A 16,409-nucleotide genomic window follows, 5' to 3' on the forward strand; every position below is an offset into this window, starting at 1 on the left:
TAAGAAAGCAGTGGTACATATACACAATGGAGTATTACTCAGCCATGAAAAAGAATACATTTGAATCAGCTCTAATGAGGTGGATGAAACTGGAGCCTATTATACAGAGTGAAGTAAGCCAGAAACAAAAAACACCAATACAGTATACTAATGCATATATATGATATTTAGAAAGATGCTAACGATAACCCTGTATGTGAGACAACAAAAGAGGCACAGATGTATGGAACAGTCTTTTTGACTCTGTGGGAGAGGGAGAGGGTGGGATGATTTGGGAGAATGGCATTGAAACATGTATAATATCATATAAGGAATGAATCACCAGTCCAGGTTTGATGCAGGATACAGGATGCTTGGGGCTGGTGCACTGGGATGACCCAGAGGGATGGTAGGGGGAGGGAGGTGGGAGGGGGGTTCAGGATGGGGAACACGTGTACACCCATGATGGATGCATGTTGATGTATGGCAAAACCAATACAATATTGTAAATTAATTAGCCTCCAATTAAAATAAATTTAAATTTAAAAATAAAAAAATGAAATAAAAGTAATGTAATTTGGAAAAAAAGAAGTAAAATTGCCATGTTTGCTGATGGCAAAATACCATAGATAGAAAAATCCTAAGTTCTCTACTGAGGAAAAAAACTATTAGATATAACGAATTCAGTAAATTTGTTAGATAAAAAATTAAACACAGAAATCTACCTCATTTTTAAGTACTAACAATATAAAAATGAAATTTAAAGAAACACATTTACAGTTACATGAGAAAGATTAAAATACCTAGGAATAAATCTAAGGTGGTAAAGAACTTGATTTCAGAAAACTATAAGACATTGATTAAAGAAAGTGAAAGTGAAAGTCACTTAGTCATGTCCGACTCTTTGCTACCCCATGGATTATACAGTCCATGGAATTCTCCAGGCCAGAATACTTGAATGGATAGTCATTCCCTTCTCCAGGCTATCCTCCCAACTCAGGGATCAAACACAGGTCTCCCACATGGCAGGTGGATTCTTTACCAGGTGAGCCACAAGGGTATGGGTAGCCTATCCCTTCTCCAGGGGATCTTCTAACCCAGGAATCAAACTGGGTCTCCTGCATTGCAGGTGGATTCTTTACCAGACAACACTAACAAATGGAAAAACACACCATGCTCATAGGTGGGAGAATTAATATTGTTAAAAAGGCAACACTACCCAAGGGAATCTACAGATTCAGTGTAACCCCTGTCAAATTACCAATGGCATTTTTTACAGAATTAGGCCCCCCAAAATTGTAAAATTTATATAGAAACACAAAAGACCATACAATCTTAAGAAAGAAGAGCAAAACTAGAGGTATCATGCTCTCTGATTTCAATCTATACTAAAATAATCAAAATATATGCTACTGCACAAATACACATATGCATATCAACGGACCAGAATAGAGTGCCTAGAAATAAAGCCACACATATATGGTCAATTAATCTATGACAAAGGAGGCAACAATATACAATGAGGAAAAGAAAACCTCTTCAAATAAATTATGTTGAAAAAACTAGACATGCAAAAGAATGAACCTTGAATACTTTCTCACACCATATATAAAACAGTAACTAAAATTTATTAAAGCCTTTATTTATTAAGACCTGAAAACCATAAAACCCCTAGAATTAAGCATTGACAGTACACATTTTGACATTGGTCTTAACAATATTTTTTTGGCTATATCTCTTCAGGCAAGGGGAATACAAGCAAAAGTAAACAAATTGAATTACATCAAACTAAAAATGTTTCGCATAGTGAAGGAAGATATAAAAAAAAATCAAAAGGCCTCTTACTGAATGGGAGAAGTTAGGTGTAAATTATATATCTCAGTTCAGTTCAGTCGCTCAGTCGTGTCCAACTCTTTGTGATTCTATGGACTGCAGCACGCCAGGCTTCTCTGTCCATCACTAAATCCAGGAGCTTGCTCAAACTCATGTCCATCAATTTGGTGATGCCATCCAACCACCTTATCCTCTGCCATCCCCTTCTGCTCCTGCCTTCAATCTTTCCCAGCATCAGGGTCTTTTCCAATGAGTCAGCTCTTCGCATCAGGTGGCCAAAGTATTGCAGTTTCAACATCAGTCCTTGCAATGAATATTCAGAACTTGTTTCCTTTAGGATTGACTGGTTTGATCTCCTTGAAGACCACATAAGAGTCTTATCCAACACCACAGTTCAAAACATCAATTCTTCAGTGCTCATCATTCTTTAAGTTCAACTCTCACATCCATACATGGCTACTGGAAATGATATATGTTAAGGGGTTAATATCTAAAATATACAAAGAACTCACACAACATCAAAAAATCAAGCAAACTTAATAGCAAATGGGCACAGGATCTGAATAGATGTGTTTCCAAGAAGACCTAAATATGGCCAATGGGCACATGAAAAATATGCTGAACATCATTAATCATCAGGAAAATGCAGGTCAAAACCACAATGAGATATCACCTCAGAACTGTCAGAATGTGTATATCTATGGCTGATTCATGCTGAAGTTTGACAGAAAACAGCAAAATTGTGTAAAGCAATTATCCTTCAATAAAAAATAAATTAAATAAATTTTAAAAGATAGCAAAAAAACACATATTGACAAGGCTGTGGAGAAAAGCAAACTCTCTTGCACTATTAGTGGAAAAAAATGATACAGCCTCTATAGAAAACAGCATGTAATTTCCCTACAAAATAAAAATTAAGCTACCATACATTCTAGTAATTCCACTTCTAGGATTTCTTTTTCTAAATAAAACATTAGTTTGGGTATATATATATATATATATATATATATATATACACACACACACACATATACACATGCACACACCTGTGTTCATTGTAACATTATTTACACCAGCCAAGATATGGAAGCAACTGTGGTGTCCATTGACAGTTGAACGGATAAAGAAGAAACATGTATATGTGTATTTATACTCAATTAAATAATATTAAGCCATAAAATAGTGAAATCTTGCCTGTTTCAAAAAATATGGGTTGGCCTAGAGGCTGTTATGCTAAGTGAAATAAGTTAAAGACAAATACCATATGAACTGACTTATATGTGGAATCTGAAAAAGAAAAATGACCCAACATAACAAAACATAAACAGATTTGCAAATGCAAAGGATATAGGTGATCGTCAGAAGAAGAATGGACAAAGAGTGAAATACTGAGTGAAATTAAGAGATACAAAGTTCTGGTTATAAAATAAATAAGTCATGAAGATGTAACACACAGCAGAAGAAATACAGTCTCTATATTTTAATAGTATATAATGCAGGCCAGTGGCAACAGAGAGACCAGGGAGCCCTCTGCCCCTGGGAATCCCCCAACATCAACTCCAACCTCCCCTAGACCCTCTTCCAGACACCAGCAGGGCTTTTGCCTCGATCCCAGGCCACACGTTGACCAACACCCAATGGCTACATGCTCAATGAGGATCAGCAGTGGGACAAGCTGGGCACTGGGCATGTCATCCAGCCATGTGGAGCTGCAGAAGGGCATGTCCAAGCTAGTTAGGACTTGACAAAATGTGGTCCACTGGAGAAGGCAATGGCAAACCACTTCAATATTCTTGCCTTGAGAACCCCATGAACAGTATGAAGAGTCAAAAAGTTATGACACTGAAAGATAAGCCCACCAGGTTGGTAGGTGTCCAATATACTTCTGGAGAAAAGCAGATAAATATCTATGGAAAGAAAGAAGAGTTTGAGCAAAAGAGGAAACCACACATAGCTGTGGTAGTGTCTGGTGGTAAAAGTAAAATTCAATGCTTTAAAGAACAATATTACATTGGAACCTGGAATGTTGGGTCCGTGAATCAAGGTAAATTGAATGTGGCCAAACAGGATATGGCAAGAGTTAACATAGGCATTTTAGGAATAAGTGAACTAAAATGGATGTGAGTGGGTGGATTTAATCCAGATGACCATTATATTTACTACTGTGGGCAAGAATTTCTTAGAAGGAATGGAGTAGCTGCATAGTCAACGAAAGACTCCAAAATGCAGTACTTGGTTTCAATTAAAAAAATGATCTTGGTTCATTTCCAAGGCAAACCATTCAATATCACAGTAATCCAAGTCTATGCCCCAACCATTAATCCCTAAGAAGCTGAAGTCAAACAATTCTATGAAGACCTACAAGCCCTCACAAAACTAACACCAAAAAGAGATGTTCCTTTCATCACAGGGTATTGAATGCAAAAGTAGGAAGTCAAGAGTTACCTGGAGTAACAGGCAAGTTTGGCCTTGGAGTACAAAATGAAGCAGGGCAAATGCTCATGGAGTTTTGCCAAGATAACACACTGGTCATAGCAAACACCCTCTTCCAACAACACAAGAGATGACTCTACACATAGGCATCACTGGATGGTCATTACTGAAATCAGATTTATTACATTTTTGCAGTCTAAGAAGGAGAAGCTCTATACAGACAGCAAAAACTAGACCTGGAGTTGATTGTGGCTCAGATCATCAGCTCCTTATTGGAAAACTCAGGCTCAAATTGAAGAAAGTAGAGAAAACCACTAGGCCATTCAAATATGACATAAATCAAATCCCTTAGATATACAGTGGATGTGACAAATAGATTCAAGGGACTGGATATGGTAGAAAGAGTGCCTGAAGAACTATGGATGGAGGTTTATAACATTGTACAAGAGGTGGTGAGCAAAGCCATCCCCAAGAAAAAGACATTCAGGAAGGCAAAGTGGTTGTCTGAGGAGGCCTTACAAACAGCTAAGAAAAGAAGAAAAGTGAAAGGCAAAAGAGAAAGGGAAAGATATACCCAACTGAATGCAAGGCTCCAGAGAAGAGCAATGAGAGATAAGAAACACTTCTTAAGTGAAAAATGCAAATAAATAGAGGAAAACAATAGGATGGGAAGGCTAGAGATCTCTTCAAGAAAATTGGAGACACCAAGGGAACATTTCATGCAAAGACAGGCACAATAAAGGACAAAAACAGCAAGACTTAATAGAAGCAGAAGAGATTAAGAATAAGTGGCAATAATACGCAGAACTGTACAAAAAAGCTCTTTATGACCCACATAACCACAATGGTATGGTACCTCACCTAGAGCCAGACATCGTGGAGTGTGAAGTCAAGTGGGCCATAGGAAGCATTACTGTGAACACAGCTAGTGGAGGTGATGGAATGCCAACTGAGTTATTTTAAATCCTAAAAGATGATGCTCTTAAAGTGCTCCACTCAATATGCCAGCAAATTTGGAAAACCCAGCAGTGGCTAAAGAACTTGAAAAGGTCATATTTCATTCCAATCCCAAAGAAAGGTAGTGTCAAAGAAGGTTCAAGTTACCATACAACTGCACTCATTTCACTAGCTAGCAAGATTATGCTGAAAACCCTTCAAGCTAGGCTTCAGCAGTGTGTTAACTGAGAACTTCCATATGTTCAAGCTGAATTTAGAAAAGGCAGAGGAACCAGAGGTCAAATTGCCAGCATCTGTTGGATCATTGAAACAGCAAGGTAATTCCAAAAATACATCTACTTCTGCTTCATTGACTATGCTAAATCACTTGACTGTATGAATCACAACAAACTGTGGAATATTCTTAAAGAAATAGGAATACCAAACCACCTTAACTGCCTCCTTAGAAACTTGTATGCAGAACAAGAAGCAACAGTTATAACTAGACCTGGAACAATGGACTCCGAAAGGAAAGGAGTATGTCAACATTGGGAAAGGAGTATGTCAACACCGTATATTGTAACCCTGTTTATTTAAATTATATGCAGAATCATTATGTGAAATGCTGAGTTGGATGAAGTACAAGTTGGAATTAAAATTCATGGGAGAAATATCAACAACTTCAGATATGCAGATACCGCTTTAATGGCAGAAAGTGAAGAGTAACTAAAGAGCATCTTTTTTTTTTTAATTTTATTTTATTTTTAAACTTTACTTCATTTTGATATTTGGCAAAACTAAAGAGCCTCTTGATGAAGGTGAAAGAGGAGAGTGAAAAGGCTAGCTTAAACTCAACATTCAAAAAGCAAAGATCATAGCATCTAGACCCATCACTTCATGGCATGTAGGTATATAGTTGAAACAGTTTGAGATTTCATTTTCTTGGGCTCCAAAATCACTGTGGACAGTGACTTCAGCCAAAAAATTAAAAACCCCTTGCTCCTTGGAAGAAAAGCTATGACAAACCTCTATAGTGTATCAAAAAGCAGAGGCATCATTTTGCCAACAAAGTCTATGTAGTCAAAGCTATGGTTTTTCCAGTAGTCATGTATGGATGTGAGAGTTGGGACCATAAAGAAGGCTTATCACCAAAGAATTGATGCTTTTGAAACTGTGGCACTGTAGAAGACTCTTGAAAATCCCTTGGACAGCAAAGAGATCAATCCAGTCAGCCCTAAAGGAGATCAACTCTGAATATTCATTGGTAGGAATGGTGCTGAAGCTGAAGCTCCAGTGTTTTGGCCACCTGATTCGAAAAGCCGACTCATTGGAAATGCCCCTGATGCTGAGAAAGATTGAGGGCAATAGGAGAAGGGGGAACAAAGGATAAGACAGTTGGATAACATTACTGACTCAATGGATGTGAGTTTAAGAAAACTCATGAAGGACAGGAAAGCCTGGCATGCTGCAGTTCATGGGGTCACAAAAAATCAGACACAACATAGCTATTGAACAACAACACATACAAATTTTGTATCATGACAGATAGTAACTAGGTTTGTTATGGTCATTTATTTGTAATGTATAATAATATCAAATGAGTACTTTATACATGAAATTAAGAATACTGTAAGTCAATTAAACTTAAAGAAATCCTAACTCCTTTTTTCCTCTCATAACACTTCTTCTATTTCCCTAACACTTCTGGTTCTGTTACCAGTCAAATTTATCTAATAATCATTTCATCTAAAATTATACCTTAATTTTATTATTGGTTTAATCCCATAAAGTAGATTAGTCATTTTTGGTAACTTCTTTTATTATTGCATGGCTTTTTGAATTAGTGAGTTATAGTCGCTCAGTTGTGTCTGAGTCTTTGCAATCCTGTGGACTGTAGCCTGTCAAGCTCCTTTGTACATGAAATTCCCCAGGCAAGAATACTGAAATGGGTTGCCATTTCCTTCTCCAGGGATGGATTTTTAATGCATTTTATTGATAAGCATGTATAAGGCAAAGCAATACTGTCTATGACAACAAAACAAACCACCAAATATTTACTATTGCAAAGATGATGGATGCTTATTTCTTACTCAAAAGAAGGCAAAGTAGATATTTTTATCAATTGATATATCTTCTCCAAATGGTGATTATAGACATGCACTTTTTCCATATTTGAGCAACTATTCCATATTAAAACATAGCTTCCCAAATGTGATCATTTTTATTAAGTCAGAAGAAAGAGAGAGAATGTTGAAGATTATGTGTGGAAGGTAATTTAGGTCAGACCTAAGGTGGCAAGTGAAAGAATCTCTTTTATTCATATTCTGTTATTTAGAGTTCAGTCGAATGACCACAGTTAGCTGCAAGAGAAGCTTGAAAACAGTCTACCATGTGTGCTCAATAAGAACATAGATTTTAATTAGCAGTTATTTCAGCTCTGCTACAGTGACTTTTACCTTAATTGTTTATTTCCAACAGATTTTTATAATATTTGTGTCATTTTATGAATACTGGGATTCTTTAGATCATTGCAGATACTTCTTTTTCTTTATTTCATTTTTTAGGAATATATTTAAGTTTTTGGCAGCTTTACTAAGGATAGTTTCTTCTATTCTCTATGTTTTAGCAAAAAGTACTTATTAATTGCAATCTATATATTAATTACAACATATTAAAGACATTTTGTGATGAAGACCCTATTACTATAGTCAGCTTGATTACAAAATAATTATGGGTATTGTTGCTCTCAATATCTTTGTGCATTTTCACATCAAAAATTACATAGTTAATTATTAGAAAATGATAACTATGTGTGGAATTGTATAAATTTAATAAGTATTGTATATAGGCCAAATATATCTGCTTCAGCATTATTTAAGATACTGAAAAGTAGGAAGCAATACAAATGTCAGACAATAGCATACATTTAACAGACTATTCTGCTGCTATTTAAAAGAAAACTTAAGGCATGTGGACATGCTTATGACATAAGCAGGGTACTGGTGATAAGTGTTAACAAGAGCATATTTTTTAGAAAGTAGTCAAGTGTGACTAATTGATGGGATATTGGACTTCTTTACTTTTATTCATTTTCTGAAATTTCTAATTTACTTTTATAATGGATTACCCAGTACAATAATATCACTCATCTCGTCATACACTTCATTCACTCTGCCCCCTTTTCTCTCATCTTAGACTGTTCCCCCTAGACTATATTGTCACCTGCTTATTTAACTTACATGCAGAGTACCTCATGCAAAATGTCAGGTTGAATGAATCGCAAGCAGGAATCAAGATTGCCAAGAGAAATGTCAGCAATCTCAGATATGCAGATGAGACCACTCTAATGGCAGAAAGTGAAGAGGAATTAAAGAATCTCTTGATGAGGGTGAAAGAAGAGGCTAAAAAAGCTGGCTTAAAACTCATCATTCAAAAATTCAAGATTCTGACATTCAGTCCATCACTTCATGGCAAATAGAATGGGGAAAAGTGGAAGCAATGACAGATTTTATTTTGGGGGGACTCACAAATCACTGCAGATTGTGGCTGCAGCCATTAGATGATGCTTGCTTCTTGGAAGCAAAGTAATGACAAACCTAGACAACATACTAGAAAGCAGAGACATCACTGTTCTGACAAATTTCTCTATAGTCAAAGCTATGGTTTTGGAATTTGAGCTTCCCTGGTAGCTCAGATGATAAAGAATCTGCCTGAAATTCAGGAGACTCAGGTTTTAACTCTGGGTTGGGAAGATCCCTTGGCAAAGGAAGTGGCAACTCACTTCAGTATTCTTGCCTGGAAAACCCCATGGACAAAGGAGCTTGATGGCCTATAGTCCATGTGGTCGCAAAGAGTTGGACACGACTGAGCGACTAACACATAGATACGGTTTTTGCAGCAGTCATGTTTGGATGTGAGACTTGCATCATAAAGAAGGCTGAGATCTGAAGAACTGATGGTTTCAAATTGTGGTGCTGGAGAAGACTCTTGAGGGTCCCTTGGACTGCAAGCAGATCAAGCTCAGTCATTCTTAAAGGAAATCAACCCTAAATATTCATTGGAAGGACTGATGCTGAAGCTGAAGCTCCAATACTTCAGCCACCAGATTTGAAGAGCCAGCTCCTTGGAAAAGACTCTGATGCTGGGAAAGACTGAAGGTTAAAAAAAAAAAAAAAAGAGGTGGCAGAGGATGAGATAGTTAGATAACATCACCGACTCAATGAACAAATATCTGAGCAAACTCCAAGAGATAGTGAAGGACATGGGGAGCCAGTTATGTTGCAATCCATGGGGTCACAAAGAATTGGACATGACTTAGTCACTGAATAGCAACAAAAACTATTTTCCACATTTTCCAGAATGATCTATCAAGGAAATATAAATCTGACCACTACACTGGCCCATCAAAATGCTTCTTGTTATTGATACATTGTCAACTAGAGCATGGTAATTAGTAGTGAAATATGCTAGAATAGATAAATGAGTTAATGAATGAATAACTTAATTAATCCTCCTCCCATTTTACAGATAGGCTATTAAAGCCTAACTATTGTTGCTGTTCAGTCACTTGGTCATGTCCAACTCTTTGCAACCCCATGGACTACAGCATGCCAGGATTCCCTATCCATCACCATCTCCCAGAGCTTGCTCAAACTCATGTTTATTGAGTTGGTGATGCCATCCAACCATCTCATCCTCTGTCATCCCCTTCTCTTCCTGCCTTCAAGCTTTCCCAGCATCAGGGTCTTTTCTAATGAGTCATCTCTTCGCATCAGGTGGCCAAAGTATTGCAGCTTCAGCGTCAGTCCTCCCAATGAATATTCAGGATTGATTTTCTTTAGGATTGACTGGTCTTATCTCCTTGCTGTCCAAGGGACTCTCGAAGAGTCTTCTCCAATACCATAGTTCAAAAGCATCAGTTCTTTAGTTCTCAGCCTTCTTTATGGTCCAACTCTCAAACCCACACATGATTACTGGAAAAACCATAGCTTTGACTATGTAGACCTTTGTTGGCAAGGTAATGTCTCTGCTTTTAAATATGCTGTCTAGTTTTGTCATAGCTTTTCTTCCAAGGAGCAAGAGTCTTTTAATTTCATGGCTGTAGTCACCATCTGCAGTGATTCTGAAGCCCAAGAAAATAAAGTCTGTCACCATTTCCATTGGTTAAAGCCTAGAGAAGGGAGTGATTTGGTCATGATCGTTGAGCATATCACTGACCAATATGAGACTAGAACTAAAGCTCCCTGATTTTCAGACCACAGCTCTATCTATCTTGTGTACTCTCTGATCTTAGGCTGACCATTGGAACATCTATTTAGTGAGTCAAGATGACTGCCAAGGCCAGAATACTGAGCACTTGCTGGATGTAGGATAAGAATTAGATGATTGCTCTTCTCTCATCAGCTTGATTGAACATTCCAGACTTTGTCATTCCTACAATGTGAAAACAATACCAAAATTAGAATAGCTTCCATTTCTTGGGTACTTCCTCTGTACCAAATAATTTGCTAAATCTTTTATGAGTACTATCTTATTTAATTCTCTCAACAAATATAAAAGATAAATACCTTTGCTATCCCTACTTTACAAATGATGAAATTCATCAGGAAGTGAAGTAACCTGCTAAAATGAACACACAAATAAGGCATGAGATTGGGATTTGGACCTAGGTCTGTCTCATTGTAAAGCCTGTGATAGAATCCTCAAAAAATCAGTCCTGCCTTTCTCCCAATCTCTGCATTATTTGAACATGCTCATCAACACCCTTACTTTTCCACCAGCTCTAAAGGAGCCAATAGCTTTGAAAATAAGCAAATAGTGAAATTATTTGCATTCATTTGCTGCAGCAAAATGTGCTACAGAAAATTTAGAATTTTAAAATTAAATGTTATTTTCCTATTAATCAAAATTAGGACAAAATACACTTTTACAAAGGTCATATGCAAAATACAATGTTTTCAAGTATCAAATGCTCAGTAATTGTGGATAAACTCTGTTGGCACAGAAACCAGACTAGTGATTTTTATCCTCACTCTTCCTCAACTCCTACCATTATTCAGAGAAACATAAATTATCTTGAGAAACCTATATACAGGTCAGGAAGCAACAGTTAGAACTGGACATGGAACAACAGACTGGTTCCAAATAAGAAAAGGTGTACGTCAAGGTTGTATATTGTCACCCTGCATATTTAACTTATATACAGACTACATCATGAGAAATGCTGGGCTGGAAGAAGCACAAGCTGGAATCAAGATTGCTGGGAGAAATATCAATAACCTCAGATATGCAGATGACACCACCCTTATGGCAGAAAGTGAAGATGAACTAAAAAGCTTCTTGATGAAAGTGAAAGAGGAGAGTGAAAAAGTTGGCTTAAAGCTCAACATTCAGAAAACGAAGATCATGGCATCTGGTTCCATCACTTCATGGCAGATAGATGGGAAAACAGTGGAAACAGTGTCAGACTTTATTTTTGGGGGCTCCAAAATCACTGCAGATGGTGATTGCAGCCATGAAATGAAAAGATGCTTACTCCTTGGAAGGAAAGTTATGACCAACCTAGATAGCACATTAAAAAGCAGAGACATTACTTTGCCAACAAAGGTCTGTCTAGTCAAGGCTATGGTTTTTCCAGTGGTCATGTATGGATGTGAGAGTTGGACTGTGAAGAAAGCTGAGCGCCAAAGAATTGTTGCTTTTGAACTGTGGCGTTGGAGAATTCTCTTGAGAGTCCCTTGGACTGGAAGGAGATCCAACCAGTCCATTCTAAAGGAGATCAGTCCTGGGTGTTCATTGGAAGGACTGATGCTAAAGCTTAAACTCCAATGCTTTAGCCACCTCATGCGAAGAGTTGACTCATTGGAAAAGACTGAGCTGTTCAGTTCAGTAGCTCAGTCATGTCCGACTCTTTGCGACCCCATGAATCGCAGCACGCCAGGCCTCCTGTCCATCACCAACTCCTGGAGTCCACCCAAACCCATGTTCATTGAGTCAGTGATGCCATCCAACCATCTTATCCTCTGTCGTCCCCTTCTGCTCCTGCCTTCAATCTTTCCTAGCATCAGGGTCTTTTCAAATGAGTCAGCTCTTCGCATCAGGTGGCCAAAGTATTGGAGTTTCGGCTTCAATATCAGTCCTTCCAATGAATACTCAGGACTGATCTCCTTTGGGATGGACTGGTTGGATCTGCTTGCAGTCCAAGGGACTCTCAACAGTCTTCTCCAACACCACAGTTCAAAAGCATCAATTCTTCAGTGCTCAGCTTTCTGTATAGTCCAACTCTCACATCCATACATGGCCACTGGAAAAACCATAGCCTTGACTAGATAGAGTAAATGGCTGTAATGGTTAAAAGAAATGTGACATGCATGTCCAAAGAAAGGAGATGAGTCACAGCAGTGAAACCTAAAACTCTAAAGACCTGGGTCAAAGACTTGGCTCTGGCATTGACTCACTGTGACACCTCAGATTAGTTCTTTTTGCTTCCTGGATCACATTTCATGTTCTTAAAGTATTAGATTCTGAATTTGATGCTTCTCTCTGAGGGCCTTTGAGCTTTCTTTTATTCTATGAGAGGTAGCTAAAAAGTGAGGGAGGTGGATAATCCTAGCCCAAAAGGCAGGAGATGTGAATTCTAGTCCAAGACCTACTAATTACTTTCTGTGTGACTTTGGATAAGTATCTTTCCCTTTCTGAGTCTCTGCATTCCAATTGGTTGAACTAGATAATCTATTGGTACTCTTTTAGTTTGTCATTCTAAAATTCCTACAAAAACTGACACATTTGTATTAGTTTCTTATTATTGGTTTAACAAGTTACCACAAACTTAGTGAGTTAAAACAATAAAAAAATATTATTCTATAGTTATTGATGTCAGAAATCAAACAAATCTCATTGGAAAATCAAGGATTCAGCAAGGCTGACTTTCTGGATGTTCTAGAGGAAAATCTATTTCCTTGCTTTGCAAGCTTCTATAGATTTTTTGCATTTCTTGACTTGTGGCCCATTCCTTCATCTTCAAAGTGAGCAGTGTAGAATCATCAAATGTGTTTCTCATTCTGAATCTCATTTCTCCTTCTTATGATTACATAGAAGCCACCTAGATAATTCAAGATAATATTCCTATCTTAAGATATTTAACTAAATCACATTTATAAAGTTTCTCTTGCTATATAATGTAACATACTTACAGATTCTGGGGATTAGCATATGAACATCTTTAGGAGGCCATTATTCAGCCTACTGCAGCTTTTTCACATAAGATGATACTCACATGATAATGTCAATAAAGACTTAAAAAGGTAGACAGATGTTTGAAAGCCCTTGTGAGTGCAGAAAGTGATAGGCTGCTCCAAAAACTAACACCACTTTAGGCTGTGTTAGTAAGTATAAATGTTGAGAATATGGGAAGAGACCGTTGTCAACAATGGTCAGACTACATCTAAATTACTTTGTTCAGATCAAGGTGCCATATTCTAAGTGGGATGAAACTATAAATTAGAACATGCCATGAGGGGAGTGAGAAGAATGCAGGAACTCAAAACTGTCATAAGAAAAGTAGTAATTGAGCTGAGAATATTCACCCCCAAAAAAGAAAACATAGAGCACATTTGATAGCTCTCTTCAAAAATATAGAGGACTATTTAATTAAAGTTGTGTTAGACATTAACTCTGGCTTTGAATGGCAGAACCAGGACCGATAATAAAGATATAAAGAGGGTAATTTCTGGTCAATTTAAGGGGGGAAACCTGCTGGTGGAGTTGACCTGAGATTAATCAGATCTGTGGTATGTTTGTGAGAAAGAGTGTGTGAGTATTGGTAGGGGTAAAAGTGAAAGTGAAGTTGCTCAGTCGTGTCTGACTCTTTGCGACCCCATGGACTGTAGCCTATCAGGCTCCTCCGTCCATGGGATTTTCCAGGCAAGAGTGCTGGAGTGGATTGCCATTTCCTTCTCCAGGGGATCTTCCCCACCCAGGAATTGAACCTGGATCTCCTGCATTGCAGGCAGACGCTTTACCATCTGAGCCACCAGGGAAGCCCATTTGGTAGGCACAAAGATCAGAAGATACAAATAGGAGCTGAAAGAATATGCAGTAGGAATATTTTAGAGGGATTAAAGTGGAGAATGTTGAGGTAAAGAAATTCCTAAACCTGACTGATTATCACAAAAGCCTGTAAAAATACAGTTTCCAGATTCCCAACTGCAAACATTTGGATTCAGTAGGCTTAGGATGATGTCTAGGAATCAGTATTTTAACCTGTTTCACTGGTCATTGTAATAATCATCCTATCATGAGACTAATAGGTTAAATGACTAGCACTAAAGGTGGTTTTCTGATGTTTTCAGGTGATCTATAAAGTAGGGTTGCCTAAGAAACTTGTTCAGGCACTCCTAGGGGTCTTCCAGTTCTGGAGGTTCTGCCTGAAAATGGAAGCTGGTAGAGTAAAGCTTGTGGAAACTGGTAGAGCTTGATTAACACTTTATGGTGATTTGCCTTCAGGAGAAGTGGGTCTCTGAAATCAGGAAAGGCTTAACATAATAATTAAAAACAGGGTCATGAGCCTGGCTTCCTTTATTCAAATCTTAATTTTTTCATTACTAGCTTTGTAGATATGGAAAACTGGTTCACTTCTATGTCTCTCAGTTTCCTAAAGTGAAAAATGACAGTGATAAGAGACATGCCTCATAGGATTAAGTGTTAAGTAAATTCTAAAGCATTTAGAAGACTTCCCACCATATAGTAAATGCATAACAAGTGTTAGCAATTATAACAATTATTATAATTATATTTTCCTATCTTTCAAATAGAAAGACTCAGCAAAAACAGTTAGCTGGCATTCAGGATAGAGGACTTAATTACACGGGCCAGGGCCTGGGTTAATAGAAGAAACACATATTTCTCTTTGGATGGAGGCAACATATTTATCCTTCTTTCAAGACTAAAATATAGTGTTGTATGTAATAATGGCTTCTTTCTTTTTGCGGTAAAGAGCTCAGGTGGCTCAGTTTGGGTCCTAGGTCTGTTATATAGAGTTGCTGGCCTAGATGAACATCTGAAATGTAAAGTCACAAAGACTGACCTGGTGGTCAAAGCTGTGAGGGCATTTTCAGATGAGATTTCATTTACATTGGTAGAGTAAAGCATATTACTCTTTATGATGTGGGTAGGCCTCATCCATTCAGCTGAATATTTGAATATAATAAAAGGTGGATCTACTCCAAAGTAGAAGGAATTCTCCATCAGACCACCTCCAGACTGAAACTTCAATTCTTTCCTGACTTTCCAGCCTGCTAGTCTCTCACATCAGATTTTTGATTCACCAAGCCTCCACAATCAGGAGAAATGTGAGTCAATTCCTCAAAATAAGTCTCTTTATATATGCATATCCTATTGTTTCTGTTGGGAAGATCCCCTGGAGGAGGGCATGGCAAGCCACTCCAGTATTCTTGCCTGGAGAATCCTATGGACAGGAGGCTGGCAGGGTACACAGTCCATGGGATCATGAAGAATCGGACATGACTGAAGTGACTGAGCATGCACACATTGGTTCTAAGAACCAATTTACCTGAGAACCTTGACTAATACACTGGAGGAATAAGAATCTGTGTTCTAAATAAGTATTCCAGTGAATTCTGAGAGATATCCATGCTTACAGACTAATAATCTAGTTCAAAAGTATTTTCTTTTTGTTACTGAAATCCTTTCTAAAGCATCTTCTACAGGTGCTATACAGATTCTTCTTGTAATTTTCTAGTGACAGTAAACTAATCACCTCCAGGGACCAGAGGTAGTCCAGTTCATTTTTGCATAGCTCTAATTGTTATAGCTGTCTATTGCTGTGAACCAAACTACTCCCCAAAATTTAATAACTTAAAGCAAAACATTTTATTATACTGTTTTACTCAATTAGGAATTTTAGCAATGTCTGGATTGGTGATTCTTTTGCTCCACTTGGTGTTGATTGAAGTTACTTGGTAGTATTCAGCTGGGAAATGGACTGGTCTGGAGGTTTCAAGATAGTTTCACTCATATGTCTGATTCCTTGATTGGGAATGCTAGAAGACTGGGCTCAGCTGGGGCTGTAGAATAGACTGCCTATGTGACCTTTTCAGTATGATGTTGCCATGCTACTCTGACTTCTTACGTGAAAACTCAGAGATTCTAGAGAGTATTCAAGAGATGGGAAATAGAAAGGGTCCCTAGAGTGTGTTTACTACTACTAC

General features: G+C 37.7%; 1 non-coding gene across 1 annotated transcript; it reads right to left on the bottom strand.

Annotated features, from left to right (window-relative positions):
• Window positions 1-14,147: 14,147 nt before the first annotated feature.
• On the bottom strand, window positions 14,148-14,219 carry TRNAC-GCA (transfer RNA cysteine (anticodon GCA)). Its single transcript has one exon. It is a non-coding gene; the product is annotated as a tRNA-Cys (tRNA).
• Window positions 14,220-16,409: the final 2,190 nt, after the last annotated feature.

This window comes from Bubalus kerabau, chromosome X (genome assembly GCF_029407905.1).
Source record: "Bubalus kerabau isolate K-KA32 ecotype Philippines breed swamp buffalo chromosome X, PCC_UOA_SB_1v2, whole genome shotgun sequence".
Taxonomy (NCBI): domain Eukaryota; kingdom Metazoa; phylum Chordata; class Mammalia; order Artiodactyla; family Bovidae; genus Bubalus; species Bubalus kerabau.